Raw genomic sequence first — 26,796 nt, forward strand, 5'->3', positions numbered from 1 at the left:
TCCATTTTTTTTTATTTAATAAGAAAGAAGTTTCATGAATAGAAACAAAACTATATGATGCCGAAATAGTACTCTGTGCACCCGTGTATTGGGGAAATAACAAAATAACAGAGGCTTTTGCTTTTTAAGCATGTAGAAGTGTATGGGAGCTTCCCTATTCCCAAGAGGAATCTGGACTCTTGTTAGGAACTGCTGAGTGGGTGTATTTGAGATCATAGAAAACTTCACTCTGTGTCTAGAGAGTCATAGGAGTCTTATTACATCCTGTTAGTCATTTTCTCCATCTAACCTTCACTACAAAAGAAACCCAAGGTTATTTCTGGACCTGCTGGAATGGCAAAAGGATATCTTACTCTTTATGTACTGCATTTGATCAACATGTGTCATTAATCTCCCCTTCCTGCTTGGTGGCAGTAAATGATGGAACACTTTATCATTTCTTTTTTCAATTAGATTGATGTATGCGCATTCCTTGAATTTTAAAGGTCATTAATTTCCACATTAGTCTCTTAGGTTGGTAGCACACAGATTGATATATTGATGATATACTCTTTCATTGATTCTGTATCATCTTTAGCACCATGAGTCGTGAGTGGTGTTTCCTTCTCAGCTATGACACAATAAGTGGAAACGTGTTAATATTTGCAGAGAAATAAAGAACCTAGCTTTTGTCCCTTCTGTAGCATCTTAATGTCCCTGGAGGAAAATAATTATAAAATCTACTTAGTCATATACTTAAAGTGTCTTTGGCATGTATCAACCTTTCTTCCTGAGCTGAAGGTAATATCTATAGCATCTAACAATTTTAGCCTACTGACCTTCTATTTTCATTGATGCTTCAAAGTAATTAAGGACTTCCTAAGTTATTTCAAAATAGTTCATTGAAGAAATAAGTTCCCTAGTCATTTGTATTGAGATTTATTGCCTACACATTGGATGTATCACCCCATGTTAAATTATTCAATGTGGATCAAAGTCATGATGAACCTCTTACAGTTGTGATATTCCAAAGATAACCCAGCTTTTTATTTCATCTCCTTCCGTAGAATAGACCACACACACCTTGTTTGTGCCACAAGCATACCTAATACAATGAAAATAATAAAATAAAATTTTAATCACCAGAAGCAGTTGATTGATGTTATTGACCACTTTAGAATGATTGGAAATAACCGAAACATACAGAGTTATGTTATAAAAGTTATAAAACTGTAATATTAAGCAGTGAATATTTTACTGAAGAAAAAATACAATTTGAATTTTTTAAAAATATATTTTTTGGCAACAAAGGTACAAAATCTTTAGCTCAAGTTTTAGAATGAAGTAGAATGTAGTCAAATGTGTCATGCAGTAAATATGGATTCCAAACACAGCTCACCAGTAACTTTCAGTGTAACACTGTCAGTCATTTTAACCTCACTGGACCTCAGTCTCCTCATCTGCAAAATGAAGTTACATTAAATCATCTTAAAAGTTCCTTATGATCTAAATGCTCATATACAAATGTTAGAAAACCATGCAGAAAGTTCAGAAAATGCTTGAAACCAAGAAGCATTAACAAAAGAGTTAACATAAATTTTCATCGATTTTTGAGGCACACAAGTGAAGAGTTACACGTCATCAGAAAATCTAGAGCTCTACAGAGCAGGGTAGTGAATGTTACCAACTCGAGTCAGTAATTATTTTATTAAGCAGTTGTTGGAAGTCTCATCCTGTCCAACCTGGGAAATAGGGAAGCAATTGGTCCATTTAGTGCAAAACTAAGGCTCTCTGGTAGCTTACAACATAGCAGGGGGAAAGGACTTATAAGCAAAGAACTTTCAGAACAATCAAAGCTCGTTTCTGTACTCAGACCAGGATATGCAGATTTCTGGTTTTGTTGTTTTTGTTGCTTTTTTAACTTTCGGTTCATTGAAAATACTGGCCTCTTTGATCATACACTTACATTTGTGAGCCATCTCAAATCCCATTTGGAAGCAGAGTACAATTCTGAAAGGAATAAAATCCAGTATACAGTCAAGTCCAAAATGCACTTCTCTAGAAATCCAAAGGGTGAGATCACAGAGCAGAGAAGTGATGTGTGGAGGGGTTTGAGGAATGTCTGGACAACCTGTGCTTCTTGAAATATTCTCCTTGGTTCAGCAACCCTGCGTGCTCCCCTCTTTTCTCTCGATATTGTCTCCTCTTTTCTCTGTTCTTTTCCTGAGTGACTCAACCCTTAGCCCCCTGCTCTTTTCCTTATACATTCATCTCCTTTGAGAACCCATCAATCCTCATAACTTCCACTGCCTCTTCCAGTTTGAGCAAGGCCAGCGGTGGAACAGAGAGGTCAGGAGGGTTCAGGACAGAAGTTTCATTAACGAGGAGAGATCTTCATACTCTACAGAGGTAGACGGAAAGCAGATTGAGTGAGACCTGGGCATCGATTTGTACTGAAGAGATGAAATGAGTGGCCCAGACCGGGGAGGCCAGTTGGTCAAGGCAAAGGAGGATAGTGTTTGACCCTAGAGCCGTGGTACTCAAAGTGTGGTCCATGGACCAGCAGTGCTAACATTACCTGGGAACTGCTAGAAATGCAGAATCCCAGGCCCTACTCCAGACCTTCTGAATCAGAACCTGCAAGTGACTGGTATGTACACATGAAAGTTGGAGAAGTACTGGCCAAAACCAACGTGAAAAGAAAAGAAAAAATCAGTAAAGACAGAGAGGAGTAGGCCCTGCACCAATCAGGCTCTACCTGCTAATACATTTGACTTCTGCACATTCCTTCCAACCCTGATGAAAGTTAGCAAGTGTAGCCAAGAAGGAGCAAATATGGGGGAGGGTGGGCCACCTCGGGGAAGATGAAGTTCCTTTAATAGGCCAGGGGAGTCTAGATGGAGCAGAAGATTCTTCTCTTGGTGCAGCAGGCACTCGATTCTGAAAATTGGGCTGGGGCAGACTAAGGGGGACTTTGAAAGCCAGCTAAAGAGTTCTGTGGTTTTCCTGGATGCATAAATTTATTAAGGAGGAATCTAGTGAAAGCAATGATTTAGGATGGAACATCCTGCCACAAGAAACAGGAAAAAGCCAACAGCAGGGAGAGTAGGCAGGGCAGCTGTGCATATGTTTTGCTAATTTTGTCCCTGTACTTTCATCAATGTCATTCCTGATGAACAGAGAGTGGCCAGTCTACTCCTTTCCTCCCACCTCCATCATTGCCATGCTTCAAGGTCCACTCAGGTGCATCCTTCTCCAGGACATCTTTCCTAGTGACACAAACCCATATCAGCATCATCATGAAGTCCTCTAGCCCTCAGAGTCTATTCTATGTGTTTAACCTTAAGGGTCTTAACATAGAGACTCAGGAGCTGGCAGGGCCCTAATTCTATCTCCTCCTTAAACTCTTCCAGTGATGGGATCTTGATGACCCACCAAGCCATCCATTACAGGTGGGGGAGGTGCTGTAATAGTTAAAAAAGAAAGCTCTTCCTTATATTGAGCTGAATTTCCTTTTTTCTTCCTTTGTGTCAATCACATACTAAAAAGCACCAGGATAGCACAGCTCTCTGCCTTTTATCTGTTTCTCGTTCACAGATTCTGTTGAGTCTGCAAGTTGAAAGTGTTTTAGCCTTTCTTTACTGATCTGAGAGAGCTCGAGCATTCTCTTTCCTAGCAAAGCTCATTTAGACCGTGTTCCATTTGACATATAGCTACTGAGAGAGTTCAGGTAGACCCTTAACTGGCTGTGTTCTCTTTAATTCAGATGTAGTTAGACTAGTTTATGATTTTACAGCTCCAGTATCACCCTGGACTACAGAGAGTTTGGAGCAAGAATATCAGGGGTAGGCAGCCTGAATGAAAAATAATCAACCCATAATGTAGGAGATCAGATAGATGCAAAGGACACTCGAGAGACAAAATGTTCCTGGGCCAGAAGTGCACAAACCAAGGAACTGACTGTGCCCTGATCAATGTTATTTACATTTGTAAAGAGCAGCAAACCTGTCAGTCGAGACCACTTGGGTAGCTTGGATCTGAGATGAAACACGAGTCTCAGGGGTGCCTGTTAATTTAGCTGTGATTGTCCATATTCTGTCCTGGGACAAAGGCACCTCGGTCAAAGACTCACCCAGTCTGGCCCCAGTGTCAGGCCTCTTTTAGAAATAATTAGAGCCTGACTTCCACAAACATTCCTATCAGACAACCAGCTCTCCCCCTCTGATTGCCTCAATACCAACAACCCTGAGTTGTAAACCAAACTGGGTCTCATATCTGCAGCCGAGGACCAGACAGACCCTCAAACAAGGTGACTCAACCAATACAAGGTCGGCTGTGAGGCCAGCCAGCCGGTTTCTCTCTGTGGACACCAGCCTCTCTCTACCACCAGCAGAGCTCTTACATTCCTCGTTCAGTTTCCAAACCACAAAAGAAGTCCCCAGAACCCAATCTAATCAGCTCCCACTGATGAATGCTTACAACGTGGCAGAAACAGTGCTACGTGCTTTCCACACATTACTTCATTCATTGCCACGACAACCCTGATGAGAAACTGTTATCCCAATTTTCCATGTTGAGAAACTAAGGCAAAGGCATGATACAACAGCCTAACTGGAGACACAGCAAAGAATGGTCGAGTGTGATTTAAACCCATCCAGACACATGACTACAGCTCTACACCCCTTTCTTAGCATTAAATCCAAATGTTAGGGGAAAAGTATCATTGCATAAGGCAGAGAATCCCCTCAAGTTATTGCAAAGAGTACAAAAGTCAATTCTTTCAGAAGTGTAGGGATATGATAGTCAAATACTACAAGATAAAAAAATTTACTCAAGATTAACATAGGACATCATATTCAAAGTTGTGACTCTTCTTAGAATATTTTGTTGGCAGTTAAATGTAATATTATATTTGGTAAATATCTGTTTTCTAGCACGTATCTTTACCCACAACAAGAAATGGTTTATGCAGCTGAGGGCCTCTGGAAGACTGACTGTATTTATCCGACCGCTGAACAACCCACAAGAATAGACTAACATTTGGTTGGAAATATAAATGATTAAAACTTATTTATTGGGTTTTATTAAAAATATGTTTCCTTGGCACAGTTATTGTTTCACTTTTCAGATGAAATAAAATGAAGTGGTAGCTAAGAATTCAAAATTGAATTGCGAAGTGCTACTTTTAATAATATATTCCACACCAAAAAGAGAGAAGGTTTTGGTCAGTTAAGAAGTATATCAATAATTATAGATTTGAATATGATGTCATCTTTTCTATCCAGTATCTATTTATCTATCTATCTACCTCTCTACCTATCTGTCATTCAGTTAACTTCTATTGTTCCTCCAAAGGTTTTGAGAGTATTCACCTTGCCTCTTCATCCATACTGCTAACTTTGTTAGCATGGAAGTAAAACATTTATAGACTGCCTGTCTTGTGCCAAAGACTATCCAAAAGATTGGGGACACAATATCAAACCAGAGTGTGCCGTTCAGGATGCTTTCAGTTGCACTAAATAACTCCCTTGGAGTGAACAAGAAGAATGGCAAAAGGGTGATATCAAGGCTGATTATTTCTGAGACTCCAGAATGTCTCAAAAGACTTGGGCCCTTCCCATCTTTCTGCTCTGGTGTCTTCCAGCTCATTCCTCTCATGGTTGCAAAATCGCCATTGTTACTCCAGGCATCACATCCAGACTTACCAAGGGCCAAACTGGAAACCTTTCCCAGAAACCCCTAGCAGACTTCCCCTCATGTCTCATTGGCCAGAACTGGACCATAGGACAATCTTTAGGGCAATACCCAGCAAAGGGAATGGATTTCCATGACAGGCCTAGACTAATCAGAATTTGTCAGAGCTGAGATGGATTTGGTTGCCGGAACAAATAAGGATTCTGTTAGAAGAAAGCTGTGGGGAATGGCTGTTGGGTTGGCTGGTAGTCTACAAGGTGATGTGCCTGCTCAGGATCTGCAGATAGAAAATTCTAGGCTGGGCGACTTACATACCAGCTCTGTTTGCTTTAGCACTTTTTTAAAAAAAGCTCTCTTTCAGTGTACTTTAAAAAAAAAAAAAAGGTACCATTTTAATCACTTTAAGTGTCCAATTCAGTGTCATTAGGTACATTAACAATGTTGTCATCATCACTGTCTATTTCCAGAATTTTGTCATCATCTCAAAGAGAAACTCTGTATCCATAGCAATAACTCCCCTTTCCCTCTCCTCCCAGCCCCTAGTAAACTCTATCATACTTTCTATGAATTTGCCTGTGATAAATACCTCATATAAGTGCACTCATACAATATTTGTCCTTCAGTGTCTGGCTTATTTAACATAGCATATTGTTTTCAAGGTTTATCCATATTGTAGCATGTATCAGAATTTCATTCCTTTTTATGGCTGAATACTATTCCATTGTGTGACTATACCACATTCTGTTTATCCATTCATCTGTCGACAGACACTTGGGTTGTTTCACCTTTTGACTATTGTGAATAATGCTGCTATGAACATGGGTGTATGAGAATCTGGGTGAGTCCCTGTTTTCTTAGCACTGTCTTCAACATCACTGAACCTCAGTGACAGAGTAACCTGTTACATATGTTGTATTAAATTATGCAACATCTGTAAAGGAGAGATAGGTGCTTCAGAAATGGCTTCTGCCGCTACCATCTTTGTTGTTGTTTTATTTGTTGTTGTTGGAACACAGAAGCAGAGCTCAAAGGAGGGGTGCCTAGCTCAGCCCTAGGATTCTGAAATATTTGAGCTGCACTTTGAAGATCGATTAGGGACCTCATAGGACCTCTAGGGGAAGTGCCTGCAGTCCAAATGCTTAACTAAACAGAAGGATTAGATCTCAGTCTATGCACTTATTTTCCTCCCACACAAGAATCTGGTGTCCTCCCATCTTTTCTTTCAGCATATTTACTGTTGAGAATAGGCATATGCTTTGTATCAGGTACAGTTCTGGGCACTAAGGAATAAAAGATAAATAATTTGTAGTATCTACCATCAAAGAGCGCAAAGTCTAGCAGAAGAGAGAGACTGAAAAAGAGATCATTATGCCACCAAATGTGAAGGGCAGGGAGAGAGATAATCAAGGTGCTGTGGGAGCTCAAAATGGGGAGCTCTCAGAGAGAAGGACTCCAACATCCCTGGTAAAATTTTTGAAAAGTTGTTTGGAATTAATCAAGTATTTGGCAGTACATGTTCCCTGAGCAGGCTCATAATGTGACACGGGTGCAAAAAGTAGGACCCAGGAGTCAGATAACTAGTGTGGATTGTATGGAAAAGAGAGGAGGCCACAAAAGTGAAGGGAGAAACAGAAAGCATGAGTATGAAGGGTGAGGGAAAAGAGTAAAACCCACTGAGAAGGAAAACTGAGGAGAGGGAAGTGACAAAGCAAAACAGCATGGGGGGCAAATGACAAGAAAAAGGCTGCTAGAGCATATCGAGGCTGCTTAACTCATGCTGTGTATGATTTTGTCAATTAGATTTGTATAAGCCTGTGCCATCAATGCAAATGATTTATGTCATCAATTTGGTCTCTTTTTTTTCTTTATATTATTCCCCAAAATGCTGAAGAACATGTTAGCTGAGTTGGAAGGAAAGTTTGTAGGTGATAGTCACTCCCTTTTTATCATAAATCTATCCTGGAGCCCAACTCTCTCTCCATGCCTGGACACCCAACTGCTCATAGGACATTTCCACTGAGCGTCTGACCTGTTGTCCTTTTCCTTTGAAATGTGACCCCTCGTTCTCCTACCGTTCCCCATTTGTCATCATGCTTTTCACTGTCTCCTTGTCTCTGGGCCCTTTTTAATTGCTGCTCCCTCTTTTCTGATATTCCATCTTCTCTTCCACTGACACCACCCACTCTTTCTTCTCTACTGGACTAATGCCTAGTAATCCTAGTAGGCTTCAAAAACGCAGCTCCAGAAGGCTACCTCTGCCCCCCTCTCTCCCTCCCCGGGCTGATTTAAATTCTCTTTCTTTGAGGTTCCATTGCACTTGGTACCTGTTTCCTGCTTAGCCCTCATCACACTGAATAATAATTGCTAGTGTGCTTGCCTGTCTTTCCATGGGTCTGCAATCATACACATCACAGGCACGCAGTACATGTTGACTGATTAAATGAATGAATAGAGAAAACAATACTGCATCTTAGCAGTCAACAAAGTCATGAGTTGAGAGTCAGTTCCACTGAGTCTTTCACAGATCATCAATGGCTTAGTTGTTCAAAAGCTATACTGACATAAAGGGTTAAGTTTCTGACCCATTCATTTTTAATCCCAAGAGTGCTATTCTAAGCATTCTATTTTTAAATGATTTTTCTCAATTTTTCTATGTTTTCTATAGTATGGTGATTATCATTAGTTAACCTTTAAAAATAAATCAATACTTTTTAAAGCCCCTCTCTTCTCAATAAAGAAAAAAATGTAAGGCCAGACTTGGTCTTTTGTGGCCTAGGTGTGTGCGGGAGAAGAGTGGCTAATTTAGGGGAAATGGGGAAGAGGTTGGTAGGTCAGAAAATATTTTGTGATAAAGTTTAGAAAGCATTGACTTCGGAACATTGGATGTAGTTTATTAATACGGGAATCATTACAAATGTTAACTTGGATGTACATGGAATGAGATTGATAACTGTACAGTCTAATGTGAGCTTTGAGAAACAAATATACGTTATATGGGTGAATTTTTTTTAAATATACTTACGAATTCTACATAATAAATATATGCGAAGAAAAAGAGATCGATGTATACCATATAGATGCATGCAATAGGAATATCTTTCTGCCAAAAGCCAGAAAGGGTTTATTCAGTAAATATCCAGCAGGCTTTCTCAGTAGAGCTGTTAGTCTTAGAATTCTGACCCAATTCCAACAAAGTAATTTCATCCTGCCTGCTTAAATTCCCCTACCATCGCTGCTCAACATAGAATTCTTCTTCATTTCTCGTCCCATCTGAAGTGTTACTCCATCCTGAAAAACAGCTTTGTGTACCACTCTAAAGGTGACTGCATTGCCTTGATGAGTGAGGCAATTTTGTTATGTTAAGTGCTTTGGGGAAAAAAGCACTTACAGTGCTCCCGTAGAAATGCAAGCTGATATTACTCAGTGAAACTTCCTTTCAGCTGTTGTGCTGCGTGACATTTTCAAAACGAAGAGGCCTTCCCCCACTGCAGCTTATTTATGTGATGTATTCAAAATGGGCACATTTCCTGAAGGCATCTGGGAATGTGTGTAGAAGAAATATAAAAGAAACAGAAATTTAATACAGATGAAGTTAAACAGCTAACAGTAGAGAGGCCAGTGAGGTTGTTAAATTGCAACTTCAAACCTAGACCTAAACTTCTAAATAATCAGAAAGAATAGAGAATAATCACATGAGATATCTTCTAGTGTGTCTTCCATCTTGCTAAATTCTAAATGGCCATTCCAAGAGGTTCTTGGGGTAGGCAAAGGTGTCCCAACTACAGAATTCAGAGCTTCATAGACTTTGGAATAAAATAGTTTTTGCAAATTTATTGAATATTATTACATGCAGCATTTAAAAGACAGCCACATTTTTGAAAAGCATAGCAAGCAACACACTGAATATGCATGGATATATCACCCATTGGTTTCTAGAATACATCACCTTGTTTTTTCTTTAAAATCAGTCCCATTCCCTGTCTTTTAGTAGCCGCAAAATTATGTTTCTCTTTCTTAGGAAAATCTCTTAGCCTGTTTTCAAGATACATGTTTGCTTTAAAAAACAGTCATATTATTGATCTCTAAATACCCAAAGGTGACTTAAGGTTAATTCAGGTGTATTAGCAGAAATAACTCAGCACATGTCTCTGGGACCCAGGTGAGGACACAAGTGGGCAGGCACTGCCAATCCACTTTTGGACTGTTGACTTCATCATCAAATGGTAGATACACATTCTAATTTTCTTTTCTATTTCTATCATAAGCGAGTCAACATTTTCTCTGTCCATTTATCTTAAAACCTTACATAGATACTTAAACAAAATAAGAGGAGATTTTCCAGGAAAACATCAAGGCCTTTGACGATGGATGTTTTATTTGACCAAGATAAAAAGACTTACCTGACTCAGGAGCATCTTTCAAATTTTGTGCCTCTTATTGTAATGTTTTGATTAATTCTACAAATGGTTCTGGGCCTTTCACATCGCCTTATGGACATGGATATGTTAAAATCTCTTTTAATGTTTTGAAGCAGAGATGGTAAAGGAAGCTTAGAATTTGGAGCTCATGGATCTGGGTCAGCATCCAGCTTCATTCTCAATATGGAACCTCTGGCTTCACTAAGCTTGATTCACTTTCTTTAAAATGGTGCTAAAGACAGCACCTACCTCTTAGAGTCAGGAGAATTAAGTGGGATGCTGCATTCACCGCTTCCCTGCAGGTCTGTAGGAAGTGAGTGCTAACTGGTGGTCCTTCTACAAAGGAGCTACATGTTTGCCTTAAATGGCTGTCTGATGATCCTTTATATATCCATACCTAGATCTTTCGTTATCATCTACTCAAAATGTCCTTGATCATCTAACACAATAATTGCACAGCTTGAGAATACTGCCCCCATGTCTCAAAGTCCTGCTTCCGTGGCCTTGCAGTTTCAGCATGGATGTGGAGCCTCTGACCCATGTTCCTGTGAATGGTTCCTCAAGACTCATTGATATATTCCTATTGGTTCTTTAAATCCTACCTTTTTACACCCATTTTCCTTTTCTTTAACGTTATTTTGAAAGGATATGGCCTTGAGAATGGAGGTAAAGTTGAAAGCCAACTATATTTGTGACAGGCACACACCTCTCCATTCCTTCCACCTTCTGAAGGTCCACCCACTTATTCTTTGGTTTATCTGTCAACTGCCCGTGTGCTTGTCCTGGGTGATCCCAGGGGCTTCAGCGCACTCCCTCCTGGATGGTCAAGAGCTATAGATCCTTATGGCTTTGGAGCCAGAATGCCCGTAAGTCATCTACAAACCCAAAGATTTAACTTTACACACGGGAACTAGGGAGCTCAGTGTCACACGCTTAGGTTGTGGTGAAGGCAGTAGTAGAAACTGTGTCTCCTTTTGATGCATTTAAAACCCTTTGCAATTGCATGAGAAAACTTTTTTTAACTCTATAAGTTTACACTTAAAAATAAATGTCTGCTTAAATGTCTGCTTTTTAAATATAGGAGGTTTATTAAATTGTGGAACCGGAGCTATATTCCCTTGCCTTAATTTATCTCTCTATATTAAGACTACTTCTCTGTCCTAAAGTTTGAAAATTTTTATTAATAAAAAATATATGCTCATTATACTTGATTCTTAAATAAAGGACAACTTGAAATCTAAAGTTGATAATCAGATATAGGGACAAATCAGAGGTAGAAACTATATTTATTTTACAATAATGAAAAATCTGGTAAGAACCTATAAAGCCAATTATATACAAGAATGGTTACAGAAACTTGAGTGCGTTGAATATATGAAATATCATGCAGCCAATAAAAAGGATGTTTTCATAGAAGAATGAGGGGATACCTAAGTATATGCTATTGAATTGAAAGTAAAGGGTAAACACCACATATATAGTGTGACCCTAATGTTATGCATATTAGAATTAACACCTGCAAGGAAATACCACAAAATATTATTCATGATGATATCGATCTTGGTAAACTGCGGATGATTGTTATTCTCTTCTTTTTGTTGTTGTTGTTTTGTATTTTCCAAATTTTGTAAAACAAACACACATAGACACTCAGTAGAAATTTCCAATGAGCAGTTAGATGTCCATGTCCTGGTTACAGAGAGAGTTGGGCCTAGAAAGTAGATTTATGATAAAAAAAAAAGAAAAGGAAATAACTTGCCTAAAATCTTTCCTTCCAACTCAGCTACTGTATTCTTCAGCATAAAGAGAAATCTAATAAGAAAATAGTTACAGCTTTCTGAAAACCAACTCAATGAAGTTACCTTTAATTTTATGCCTGGTGTCCAATATTCCTTCCCCAGTCATATGCCTGTTCTAAGGACAGACTATACCACTGCACTCTCATAACCAACAAGATTACTTTTACTGGTAAGTTCTGGAAAAGCCTAAACACTAAGAGAAGTCTCAGGAAGAGAAACTGTGGGCCCACAGCTTGCAATATGAGGGCCGCTGCCTGAAGTTCCCAAGGTCACTTGTTTGTTTGAAGTAGCCTCGTGAAGGAGCAAGGCCAGAGAAATGCATCTCTGTTGCCCTGGAGCTGACAATGATTCTCCCACCTCCCTCCTGTTAACCTCACACACACGTGCACACACGCGCTCAGGCCACCGACCTGAGACTCAAGCAGCTGCCCTTGGCTAGACTGACAAGTTTAAGGGATTCACAGATGTTAGTTCTAACCTTACAACAAACAGGACCTGCCTTAACTATCCACAAGCTGAGACCCTGGGCAGGCTCTTCTACCTCTAGCGTCTTGGTCCACAGCCATTAAAGGAGATAATAATAGTTCCCACTGCAGTAGGCCATAAAAATCAAATGAATCTCTAGGCCCAAACGTTGTGAGAACAGTACCAGGCCCGGGCCCGTTGAAATGCTAAGTGCTCACTCCCTCTCTATAATGTGATATGTCCTCTCTCTCCCCCTCCCCCTCCCTCCCTCCCTCCCCTCTTCTGCTCTTCCTTCCCTTTTCCTCCTTCCTTCTCTCCCTCCTTAGTTGGCAAATGATCTTTATCTTCACCATGGAGTATATTTTGAAGATAACTGTAAGCAAGATGTACAGACAAAGGAAATAACAAAAGTTATCCTACCATTTCATACAATGAGTCAGAGATAAGAAAAGATGAACTCATCACCTTGTAATATGAGTTTTTTTTCTTCTTTTTTCAACAATCCAGCTTTTTCTCTTTGGGTCCAGCGACCCATGATACAGGACACACGGCTCTTTTTTTCATTTTCCTTTTGGTTCACATGGCACTGAGCAACAAAATAATAACAAATATATATTTTTTAATAATACCAGCACACAGACGAGGAGGAGAAAAGGGCTCACATTGCTTGCTGAATTGCCCACTAATCACTCTGTGCAGACCCAGCAGGGAATTCTGACAACACACCTGACTTTTCATTTATTTATTTTTTATTGGTTCTGGGAGAAGTTTGTGATTCATTCCATGTAGGTTGCAAGGCCTTGTACTACAGGAACAAATTGTCTCTGGGGTGATTTGCTTTATTAACTTTTAGGGCAAAGGAGGGAGAAATAGGAGAATTGCTTTAACTGCAATATGCTGGCAAAAAGTTTAGTCTTTTTTAGTTCATTGACACCTGAAATGTTTTAACCGGTCCTGTTTCTTAATGATACATTGGCTGATTGTCAAGAAGGAGGCAGTATGATGGAGTCAAAAGAAAGCTGGTTGAAAGACAGAGAACCAGGCAATGGTCACAGCCCTGCCATCTGTGTCCCGCCAAATTCCTAGACCCCTCATATCGCAGGAACTCGGTGACCTTCTCTGTAAAATGAAAGGGTCAGACTAGCTATTGTCCTCCTTTTTTTTAATTTTATTTTTTTATTGAAGTATACTTGATCTACAATGTTGTGTTAGTTTCAGGTGTACAGCAAAGTCATTCAGGTATAGATATTTTCTTTTTCAGACTCTTTTCCTTTATAGGTTATTACAAGATATTAAATATAGTTCCCTGTGCTCTATAGTACATCCTTATTGTTTGTTTATTTTATTTTTTTATAATAGATCTTTATTGGAGTATAATTGCTTCACAGTACTGTGTTAGTTTCTGTTGTACAACAAAGTGAATCAGCCATATGCATACATATATCCCCATACCCCCTCCCTATTGAGCCTCCCTCCCACCCTCCCTATCCCACCCCTCTAGGTCATCTCAGAGCACTGAGCTGATCTCCCTGTGCTATGCTGCTGCTTCCCACTAGCTAACTATTTTACATTTGGTAGTGTATATATGTCAATGCTACTCTCACTTTGCCCCAGCTTCCCCCTCCCCACCATGTCCTCAAGTCCATTCTCTATGTCTATGTCTTTATTCCTGCCCTGCCACTAGGTTCATCAGTACCATAAGCAAGTGTGAGAAAGAAAAACGGAGCCGGAGGAATCAGGCTCCCTGACTTCAAACTATACTACAAATCTACAGTAATCAAGACAGTATGGTATTGGCACAAAAACAGAAATATAGATCAATGGTACAGGATAGAAAGCCCAGAGGTAAACCCACGCACATATGGTCACCTAATTTATGAAAAAGGAGGCAAGAACCTGCAATGGAGAAAAGACAGCCTCTTCAATAAGTGGTGCTGGGAAAACTAGACGGCTACATGTAAAAGAATGAAATTGGAACACTCTCTAACACCATACACAAAAATAAACTCCAAATGGATTAAAGACCTAAATGTAAGACCAGACACTATAAAACTCTTAGAGGAAAACATAGGAAAAACACTCTTTGACATAAACCACAGCATGGTCTTTTTTGACCCACCTCCCAGAGTAATGGAAATAAAAACAAAAATAAACAAATGGGACCTAATTAAACTTCAAAGCTTTTGCACAGCAAAGGAAACCACAAACAAGACGAAAAGACAACCCTCAGAATGGGAGAAAATATTTGCAAATGAAACAATAGACAAAGGATTAATCTCCAAATTATACAAACAACTCATGTTTATCTACTTTATATATAGCAGTGTGTACCTGTTAATCCCAAACTCCTAATGTATCCCTCCCCAACCCTTTCCCCTTTGATAACCATAAGTTTGTTTTCCATGTCTAAGAATCTGTTTCTGTTTTGTAAATACATTCATTTGTATCTTTTTTTTTTTTTTTAGATTTCACATATAAACAATATCATATGATATCTGTCTTTCTCTGTCTGACTTACTTCACTTAGTATGATAATCTCTAGGTCCATCCATGTGGCTGCAAATGGCATTATTTCATTCTTTTTTATGGCTGAGTAGTATTCCATTGTATATATGTACTACATCTTCTTTATCCATCCATCTGTCGATGGACATTTAGGTTGCTACCTTGCCCTGGTTGTTGTAAATAGTGCTGCTATGAACATTGGGGTGCGTGTATGTTTTCAAATATTATCCTCTTTCAGTAAAAGTTTACAACTTCATGGATGATGATGAGCTCAACCCTTCAGTATTAACTTTGTTGGGAAGTGAAAGGAACCTTCCTCTCCGTAAAGATAGAATAATAATAATACAATAATAAGCATTTGCTGTGCTATGTGCCTAGTATTGCATTTAATCCCCACAGTGATGTAGGAAGAGCCCCCGTAATAACCGAGGACACTAAGGATGACAGAGGTTAAATAAATTACCCCAGATCACAGAGCCTGTGACTGGGGTTCCTAGGCTCCCATGCATGACGCACAGCTCATGACCACGCCTCGCCTCCACACTGCCTCTCAGGGAGACCGAGAAGACCATCCACGCTGGTGAGGGATTCAAAGTAGCTCAAGTGTGATGTGCAGGTTAATAAAGAGTAAGGAGGAATGTGTGTGCTTTTATAAGCTTGTCAAGGACAATTCAGGATCATGGTACCCAGTTTGAAAGAACAGGGTCCCTAAGGGAGGTTTAGGGAGAAGGGTAATTGCAGCGAAGAAGGACTAAGAAAAATCTTAGATAGGACCGAAATGTGTTATCTTTATCATCTAGGTTTTCTCTTTTAATATTCTCTTTAAAAGTAGCGGAGCACTTGGAAATTAATAAGTAAATAAAATATTGGGTAAACACACTGATACTATCTGAGCAATGTCGACGCTTGTGTAATAGATGGAGTCAGAGAGGACAATGATTTTGGGTTCAGTGGCTGCTGTTTACATTGAATGATTTGCTTTCCTTCTTTGGGTCTAGTTTCCTAAAAAGCACACTGGTTGGTCCAAATCAACCCACTAGATTCCAAAACCCTGTAGAAGACTTTAGGGATATAAAGATAAAGATGTACTTCTTCTCTCAGAGAGATCTTTAAGAACGCCTTACCTCTTAAATTCTGTGACTCATCATCAAGGCGAAGACTGATTGGTTGTTGTGAATTATTTGAACATTCCTAGCTACAAATGACATAAAAAATTATTCATATGAAGAATCAGCAATAAAAATTTAAATAAAGGGTTATGGTTGGTATTATACACTTTGATGTCCATCAAATTCATGATTTACAAGGCCCACTCTTTCTGGCTTGTGATGTAACCAGACATCTCAAAGATATAACATAGCAGTGAGATGATGCTTACGTGAATATATTATATTTTTATGAAATGCAATGCATCATTCTACTAAAAAGAAACCGTCTGAAAATGAGTCCTGTAGATTCTAATTTCTGTACTGTGCTAGGACTACTAGTGAATTCTTTTTCTCCCACAATTTGCATTTTCTTTTACAGTGTAGAAGCAAAATAAGCCTCTTTGTTTGTACTGGTTTCAGAATTAAATTAGTTTGTATATTTGTTCTCTCCTCCTCTTCCTGGATTTGGTTTCAAAGTAAACAGTTATTTTCACTAAATTCTCTTTTATTTGGATTTAGCTCTTTAGTTACTGGACTTATTCTGGGTGGCTGTCCCTGTTTTATTTTTCATTCAGGTATCTGTTCACTGTTTTAAATGGCATTTAATTGGTTCACTTCCATTTTCTATTATTTACCTCACTCTGTGGTACTATGATTTCTTTAGCTAGACCTCACCCCTGCCATGGTCTGATTTTTTTAAAGGTATTTTTTTAAGTACTTAAATGCCATACGGGGTTGGTAAAATAGGAAAAAAATGATCATCAATTTGATGTTTAGTGAATGTGGACAAATTGCAGGGAAGAAATAAAAATGACATTCATCACAGAGATTGTTTTCAAAGTTAATGGTAAACGTGGAGTCTTGAGAAACAGCAGGAATTACCTTGTTTGGAAAAACCAAAAATGTCGACTTTTTTTTTAGATTAACCTAGAAATGACCTCTGACAGAAAGAAAACCAGCCATACTTTTCAATTTCAAGAGAAAAGCTCTAAAAACTTATTTCTACCTAATAAAAAAGTACAACAAGATTCTAAATTCCCACAGAAACTCTTCATCTACCTTATAACACATCGAAAGCCATCAAGGGCCTATTGGCCAGCACTAATAAAGTTTTGTGGGCGTTTTTGATGGTCTGTGTGAGGCAGGGGAGTAAAGAGGGGAAGTTTTAGGGCGGCAGGAGGGGAGCAAATTAGTTCTCATTAAGTTATAGAAGAAAATATAGGAAGATTTTTAAAATTTGTTCCAATAATTCATTTAACAAATATTCATTTAACAACTCTTAGGATCTGAATATTGTTCCAGGGGATGAGACTACGGAAGTGAATAAGAAAAAGGAAGTTCCTGCCCTCTTGAGGATTACATAACAGTGGGGAAAAGAGGAACAATAGCAAATATACATAAAATAATTCAGCAAATATTAAGTGCTATGAAGAATAAAGCAATCGGATAAGAGTGAGTGGGAGTTGGTAGGGTAGTTAGAGAAGGTCTTTCTGAGAAGCATCCGTTGGGTAGAGACCTAAAGAAAATAAGAGGCTGAGGAATAAACAGTAAGTACAAAGGCCCTGGGGAAGGAGAGGGTCTGGCCTGTATTCAAGGAACACAAGGAAACTAGTAAGTGATAATATGCTTGATAATAGATTAGGTCACAGAGGTGGAAAGGAGAAAGCCTGTACAAATATGATGCAAGATCAAAAAAATTTAAACAAATGATTGGTAAATTTGACTACAAAAAGTTTTAAATTTCTGCATAACAAAAACTACCATGAACAAAGTCAAAAGATAAACAGCAACTTGGGGGAAAATGGTAATTCATGTCACCCAAGGGTTGGTATCTTTACTGTATTTTTTTTTTAAGAAATTCCTTTATATCAATATGAAACAATTAATAATCCAACAGAAAAATAAGTGACCAAAGAAAATGAAGAGAAAAAGCAATTGTAATGCCTTTTAAACATATTAAAGGATGTTCAACCTAACTTATAATGAGGGAAATTCAAGTTAAAACCACACTGGGATGCAATTTCTTACCCTATCAGATTGGCAAAGATCCAAGCATTTGATCTTAACGCCATCTAAGTTTGAGCCTTAGAGAGCCAGATGCGGTCATGTATTGATTGCTCTTGGGAATGTAAACAGGTACAGCCTTTACAGGGAAAGCTTCAGCGCTAACCATCAACATTTTAAACACCCATATCTTTGACCCGGCAGTTTGACTTGTAAGATTTTATCCAACAAATTTCTTTGCACGCATGCTAAATGAATTATGTACAAGGATATTCACTGTGGCGTTATTTGTAATAGCAGGAAACCACAGGACATGTTGAGTAGTGAGAAATGAATTAGAAGGGAGGGGTGGAGTCTGATTACGAGTCTCTTTTTAAACTTGAATCTTTGGAAGTTCTTGAGCAGGTAAAATGAGAACAGGCTGTGTTTAGAACAACTTGTGTGTCATTGATTTCAAGTCGGATTGGGTACGTGTGCGACCTTGGTGACAACTTCAGTGTCATCGAAAGAGTTCTGATGGTGCTCACTGTGGGGCACCAGGGGTGGTCATAGGCGGAGCTGCCAAGGGGACAGAGACCGGCTTATGAAAGGCCTTTCTTATGCCTGGCTAAGAGGTTCAGACTTTATCCCGAAGGCACTGGCAACTTTTAGAGCAAGACGGTGACCTCATCAGATTTGCATTTTTAAAAGACAGCTCTGCTGGCAACGTCAGGGAAGAGATTACAGAGCAGCAAAGCCAGAAGTGCGGAGAGTGATTAGTGTGAAGAATGAGAAATATAGTCCAGAGAGGGATACGTATTCTGCCTGTTTGGCTGTTCTTATGAATCAAAATTCTACAAGTGAAAATGTCTTAACTGTAGAATTGCCTTAAAAATCAAAAACAAAAATTTTTTTTAAACTCTGTCATTTTGGTGGTTTCAGGGAGGAAGACATTTGTTAAAATGTATTAAATTGCACACTTTAGTATGTGCAGTTTGTGTTACATCAGTTATAGACCTACGGGGCTGTAAGTTTTTTAAATTAAAATCGTCATTAATAAGAAAAAACAAAAAACAAAAGAGACTCTAAAAAGGGTGTGGACCTTCTGACTAGGGAAGTTCAGATTCTCTACTCTCAAGGCTATACTTCCTCCTGGTTATTCAGGTCCCATCTGCCTGCTGCTGTAGTGTATCCCTCAGTCCCCCTACCTGGGCTCTCTTTCCAGGGCTCTCTTTCCAGGCCTCTCCTGAAGTTCGGTCCTGTCCAGGATCTCACGAGCATTTTAATTAATTGAGTTGAATGAAAGCAAAGGCCATGTATACTCCATGTGACCATCACCAGAAAACTACAGTGCAAAGCAGAGCCTTCTAATACTTCCATGTCATGATAGGCTCATAAAAGAGCCTACATATAAACACTGAAGCAGGTTTTTTAGTAGTGGTAGTAGTAGTAGTAGTAGTAGTAGTAGTAGTAGTAGTAGTAGTATTGATGAGTAGCTGAGTGTCAGTGAATGAATTTACCACGGTGCTTTTTAAATTGCTTGATTTTTTTTTTAACACTTTTGTCTGCTTCTCTGTGGGAAAAATATCTTGGTTAAGCTAAAACAATGGTGCTGCAGGTTTAAGAACGAGTAAGCATTGCTTCTAAAGAAAAGCAAAGTGGGCACTATGGACTTCTGATAAAACAAGCAAGTAGATTGTGCTTATAGATTTCATTTTTCGAAGAGTAGATTATTAGGACAAATTTAAAAGATTTAATGAGAACTTTGAAAGGACATGTTATTATCTTAATTCAAACTTCCCTCAAAGAAAGAAAAAACTTTTTTTAATATTCACGTATTTCATCTTTGTCAGTTCAAAAAGATTCTAAATGTCATGAAGTTGGCAACCATGGACTGCTTCTGTGCTGACCCCACCCACCAATACATAGTGACGCAGTGACACTCTTTGGCACATAACAAATATTCGTTAGGTTAAGTTGAGCTTATTCCAATTGAATTTTCATTTTTTTCCAGCTTTATCAAGATATAATTGACATATAACATTGCGTAAGTATAAGGTGTACAACATCGTGATTTGATACACGGATATGTAGCAAAATAATTATCACAACAAAGTTAGTTAACACATCCATCACCTCGCACAGGCAGCATCTGTGTGTGTGTTTAGATGTGGCGAGAACTTTTAAGATTTACTTTCTTAACAACTTTCAAGTATTCAATACAGTTTTGTTAAGTATAGTCACCATGCTGTACACCACATCCCCAGGACTCATTCATATAACTGGAAGTTTGTACCTTTTGACCACCTCAATCCATTCCCCCCCCACCCCCAATCCGCAGTTGAATTTCCAAAGTTATTTCTACTCTATTGTTACTTACAAAGAAGATTAATAATGTCTCATTTTTTTAAAAAGTGTTTCTCTTCTTGCCTCCCCTAAAAAACATTTTGAAAATCATTCTCTTCCAGGTTAAAATCAGTAGCATTCAACCATGTCATTTCTGATTTTACATCTCCTTTTTTCAAAAAATAAATTTAGAAGATATGTGTAATCATATGAAATCCTGCTTAATATTTATACCCTAGAGGAACAAAACCTTTGGGAGTCCCTGCAGCAAGATAGTGTTAATCCAGTGCCATCCAGAGATCAGAGATAACGTCTGGTTTTTTGTGTCAGAGGCTTTGCTCTTCATAAAGTCAAGTACTTAGAGAAAAATCCAGATCTTTACCTTCTTCCAAACCTGCTCTCTATCTCCCTCTCTCTCATGCTCGCATCCCAGGAGAAACATATCTGAATCTGAGGCTAGCTGCTGTGCATTTGGTGTACTGTAACGCTGTATCCAAACACAATGCAGGCTTAGAACAGTTCTTTTTGTATATTCCCTTTAGGGCGACGTTTTATTTTTTCTTGACAATTACAGTGGTTGGAAACGGGGGTTACATCAATAATGTTAAATTTGTCAAATATTATTTGACTAGGGTTCTGAATAATTTGAGTCCTGTCAAATAAATTATAGGAAAAATATCTGAGTATTTTGTAAATATGGTAATTTGGCTGCTCCAGTTTTCTATTGCTACAAAATAAATTATCCCCAAATTTAGCAGCTTAAAATAACAGCCATAATAATGTAAACCACAGTACAGTGGATCAGGAATTAGGGAAGACTCAGCTGGCTGATTCTTCTGCCCCATGTGGTGATGACTGGGGTCAGTAGGTGGTAATCAGCTGGCAGATGGGCTGGTCTAAATGGCCTCACTCACATATCTGGCACCCTGGCAGGAGTCTTAGTCCATTGGAGCTGCTACAACAAAAGTATCATAGACTGAGTGACTTAAACAGAAAACATTTACCTCTCACAGTTCTGAATGCTGGGAAGTCCTAGATCAGGGCAGATTCTGTGTCTGGTGAAGCCTGCTTCCTGATCCACAGATTGCCATCCTCTCACTGTGTCCTCACATGATGGAAAGGACAAGGAAGCTCTCTGGGTCTCTTTGATAAGGGCACTAATCCCATTCATGAGGGCTCAGCCCTCATGACCTAATCACCTCTCAAAGGCCCTACTTCCAAATACCTTGGGGATTAGGTTTCAACATATAAATTACAGTGAGGACACAAATATTTTGTTTATAACAGCAAGGGTGGCCAGAAATCTGGGCCCAGCGGGGACTGTTCCCTGGAGCGCCTATATGTGGCCAGCCCAGCATGATGATCTCAGAGTAGAGTCTCACAAGAGAGAAAGTAGAAGCTGCAGTCTCTTAACTACCTGCTCTGGAAACTGACAGCGTCCCTTCCACTGTATGCTATTAGTCACAGCAGTGACAGAGCCCACCCAGATTCAAGGGGAGGGGACATAAACCCCACCTCTCAATGGGAAGTGAGTCAAAGACTTTGCAGTGATCTTTAATGGGCAAAGGAACCCATTGTGAGAAAATAATACAGTTTTGTATCTCTCGGTAATGAACTCATCCATCAAAAAGCAGTTATTATCAAAACATTAATTTAACATGCAAAAGAGCACCAGCTATACATCTTAAAGTCATCCTTGTGCCTTCTACTCCCTTACTCCTCACATCAATTGCTGGCGATACTTCTACCAAAATATCTTGCCAGTCGGTCATCTCCTTTCTGCTTCCACTGCCCAGAGATAGTGCCTTATAGTAGCTAACCTTTGTTGTATGCCAGGCATTGCACTAACTACTTTACAGGAACCATCTCATTTGATTTCCTAATGTACCACTATTAGGTAGAGATTGTCATAATCTCTACTTAATAGATGAAGAAAATGGGCCTCTGTGTATTAAGTGACACATATTTTTTTTTAATTAATTAATTAATTTATTTATTTATTTTTTGGCTGTGTTGGGTCTTCGTTTCTGTGCGAGGGCTTTCTCTAGTTGTGGCAAGCGGGGGCCACTCTTCATCACGGTGCACGGGCCTCTCACTATCGTGGCCTCTCTTGTTGCGGAGCACAGGCTCCAGACACGCAGGCTCAGTAGTTGTGGCTCACGGGCCTAGTTGCTCCGCGGCATGTGGGATCTTCCCAGACCAGGGCTCGAACCCGTGTCCCCTGCATTAGCAGGCAGATTCTCAACCACTGCGCCACCAGGGAAGCCCTAAGTGACACATATTATCTCTCAGGCATTTAGTGGACAAACCCAAATGGAAACCCAGGCACCTGAGTCCATCTAACCAGAGTCAGGTTTCCTCACTCCTAACCAGAAAGTGCATGCTGATGTGGGCAGAATGCCTTGACCCAGAGGTGTAGCTTTACCTGCAGGCTTTGAGGGGACACCTTCTTGCTGAGCTGCTATACATGTCTCTGGTATGCTAATAGGGTCGTCACATCTCTCTGTGCATCAGAACCTCATGTTGAGATACCAGTTACTTCTAATCCATCCAAATGTCATTCTGCATTTAGAAACAAAAGTTATGTATACTGCTTGAGCAAGACAATAGTCCTTTGCTTAAAGAGAAACAAAACGTGGACAACACAGGAGATATGTAGAGAAAGGACCAGCTGATCATTAGCTGACATACTAGAACTGCCCTGGTTTAATTGGCAATAGATAACAGCTCCAAGAGCACAGTTAAAAATAAAGTTCCAAATATTTCAAAATGTAAATGGCACGAAGATAATTAAGATAGCGCAGGATGGCAGCCTCTGGAGGAACTTATGGCCATGTTGTGACTTAATTGGTTTCAGAGACACTTACTAACTACCGCCTTGGTGTCATAAAAGTATTCTGTGTTCTCTTTGCTTTGGAAGGAGAGAGAGGCATGGCTTCCCCCAGCCCCAAAGGAGAGAAAAGGTTCTCCTGACACCCGGGGAGCTTGACCGGTGACAGACTTGCCCAGCAGGTGGGAGGCAAACTGGCCAAGCAGGGACGCGCTTGGCTGCTCAGTGGACGCGGATGGACCACGCACACCCTCTCGCCATCTGGGGTCTGGGGCCCGAGGATGACCCACCATCCACTTGCTGGCCTGTTCCAAGTCCCAGGGCTGAGGACTCTGGCCTTCCACTGCCACTTTCTCACCTTGTAATGTGTCTAAACTAGACTCCTAAAGGCAGCTGCTGTGAGCATGACCCTTTAGAGTGGAAATGCAAAATATTAGAGGAATTTTCTGAAAAGCTGCTTTTCTTTTTGTGACCCTGGGGAATCCAGTCATGTACATTTAGAACAATGGAACAGAGGAATCGATTGAGGGGAGGGATGATCATATTATAAGAAGACATGTATTTTTTTTCTACTTATGGTCGTCGATATATCAGTTATTTGTGTAGGTTTATCTGGCCTTCTATCAATTAACTTATTTTCACAAAAAAACTTTGAGGAAGAAAAATATGAGCCCAGGAAACCACTATTTACGTCCCTCTGCCAGCCTTCCTCTCATTCTAACCAACAACTTGGGTATGACTATAATCAGTGCATACATGTGATTTTATCCAAATGCTTCCCACACAATTTTATCTGAGCTTTTCCAGGAATTAGAAGAATGCATGTATTTCTTTATAAAAGGAATATAGAGCTTCAATATATTGGGGTACATTTATACTAGTTAATGATTTATCAACAGGTAGTTTGATTGATTAATAAGAACTTCTGTAGTTGATCAGCACAAAGTCATTGCTATTCTTTGTGTGTGTGTGTGTGTGTGTGTGTGTGTGTGTGTGTGTGTGTGTGAGTGGTAAAAAGCACATAACATGAAATCCACCCTCTTAACAAATGTTTAAGTATACAATACAGTATCGTTAACTGCATGCACATTACTACTCTTAACGATGGTTCTGAGGTTTTGAGCCAATCTATATTGGCCTTTGAGTCTTCAAAGGAGACTCTAATTTTACTTATTAAAGTGATTTTTTAGTGTATTTCTTAAAAACTAAACCAGATAGCTTAAGGTAGCATATTCCGACTGGTGATCTAAATTAAAATAAAAATAAATACATATATCTACATCTAAAAATGTATCACCTTAAATTAGTTTGTATAACAAAGCAAATGAATTGAGATAAAGAATGGAAATTCAGGGCCAACCAATTTGAGCAAATGTGGCCATTTGATTACATGTTTAATATACAAGATCATCAGTAGGATGGCCATTTTCCAAGGCCAAGCAGGCAACTGCTTGAGAGAGGGTCACCCTTTTCATGGTTGGAGTCAAAAAAGAAGAGCTGAGTTTGCAGACCCCAGAAGCTAAAAGGTGAGCTCTGTGGTGGGAGAGGAACAGGGAACCAAAAGATTGAAATCACCAAAGAGAAATTTCTTGACTTTAGGATACGAATCAAACAGCTTTTTGCGTTACTTATTGAAAGGAATGTCTGGTAGAGAAGGGACTGTTTTAATTTAAACAAGAGAAGCTTCTCAGAGATATTTTAGACCCCATCATTTCCAACTGTGACAGTTTGCTGAGTCCTTCTTAACCAACCCAAAACTCGTCCTTTTTGCCCAGAGCACTACTGCCTACAGACTTCCGATAGAGCCAATGTTATTACTACCGCAACTCAACCCATTCGTGTTGGATAAATATACTGTGATAGACCACTACTGTTTGTATAATGATTTATGCAAATACTTGTCTAAAACACACAATTAAGTATCCAATAGTTATCAGTTCCTTTAACTGCATTTGTTGGATAACTCCATAGGACCAATTCTTTTTCCTGTACAAAGATTCCTTGTTCTTCTAGCAGAATACACCCATCTAGAGAAACTTGCTCATTCATCATAATCAATCTTCATCAAAAAGCCTGTTGGAAAGTCTAACAGTAAAGGGGATTATTTTTTATAAATACACAACATAGATATAAAGATATAAAAGAAACAGCACAGCTCTCAGGCCACCTTTTAAAACCTTAAAGGAGAAAACATCTTTAATATCAAAATACTACAACCAAACAAGGTGCATCCTCTGTCCATATTGCCAGATAATTAGGTCATTAAGATCTAGAGAAATTACTACTTTTGTTATAACATCCTGATGTGGCATACACAGATAGATCTGCATTAAGGGAAAAATCAGCAAATTTGTTGTTAGAGTTTTTTATGAGTCCTTGTTCACACTTAAGTTCTTCATGTGACTTGTGTCCATGAGAAAAATATGGGACCGAGTACTGGGGATGGGGGTGGGATAGCGGGACCTCCCTGACTCTCAAGTGCTGCCCTGGTTGCTTTTAGTCTCGTTCATTCCATAGGGAGGAGATCAAAGACCCAGTTATGAGGTCTGGCTGAGAAAGCCAGTTGATAGTATAAAAGCTGATGTTCACAAAGCCTGATGTTCTTTAAAAATGTGACTCTGCTTCCCAGACAACACCTTCTTATAAAAATTCATCTATCTTAAAAGGTTTCTCACTTGCCTAATTCATAACTACTTATAACCCTGAAAAATTTTTGGTGGTGGCCTTTGGTTGAGCACGGTAGGATATGTAATAAAAATAAAATTTGGTTTCCTCACACTAATACTAAAAAGCAGCTGCTATAAACAGCATGTTACATTAATAATATATTACATTTAGAAAGCGGATTATATGATATCTGTATGGTATATTTTCAGTTGCATGCTTAAAATATTCATGCTCAGAGGGAAAAAAAAAAAAACACAGGGCATATACCAAACTGTTTATAGTGTTATTCTGGGAAGTGGGATTGTGGGTGTATTTCTCTCCTTCATTTTTCTTTTCTGTATTTTCTAAGTGTCTGATAATAAACATGTATTATTTGGAAAAGGGACAGCGTTTTAAGATTGGCTCCCAAGAGCTTTAACAATTGAAAAATGTGAGGGCTATTGTGTCTACATGTTAAAAGTCTAGGCTGCCCCAACTAATATGGTAGCCCCTGGTCCCAAGGGGATATTTTTAATTATATTTAGATTAGTTAAAGGGAAATTACTTTATTAACCATTTAATTCTTCAATCACATTAGCCACATTTCAAGTTTCAATAGCCACATTTTCATCATCACAGAAAGTTCTAGTTGTCAGTCCTGGTGGAGACAAGTTACCAAACTATGCCCTGGAGGTTAAGCACAAAACCGGGCCAGTTTGCAAAGGAATGGGCATATTACCTCTTATGCCACTCACCGTAGACGCCGGGAGACTCCTCATCCCAGGTCCCTTTTATGCACCTCTCTAATCTTTGGCCCAGTAAGCTCAGAGGTTTTTCCAACAGCCATCCAGCTGCTTAGTGGCAGGGTTGGGAACCCAGGGCAACTCACTCCTAATTCACAGCTCTTACCTCCATATCACTATTAGCATCTTCTCCAGAAAACTAAAGCTTCCCAAGCAGTACTTTAGTTCAGTTCAGTTCAA

At 39.2% G+C, this 26,796-nt stretch overlaps 1 protein-coding gene across 1 annotated transcript in view; it reads left to right on the forward strand.

Annotated features, from left to right (window-relative positions):
• GPC6 (glypican 6) overlaps positions 1-26,796 on the forward strand; it is a 1,070,003-nt gene that overhangs the window by 934,733 nt on the left and 108,474 nt on the right. The window lies entirely within an intron of this gene.

The sequence above is a fragment of the Balaenoptera ricei genome, chromosome 18 (assembly GCF_028023285.1).
Source record: "Balaenoptera ricei isolate mBalRic1 chromosome 18, mBalRic1.hap2, whole genome shotgun sequence".
NCBI lineage: Eukaryota > Metazoa > Chordata > Mammalia > Artiodactyla > Balaenopteridae > Balaenoptera > Balaenoptera ricei.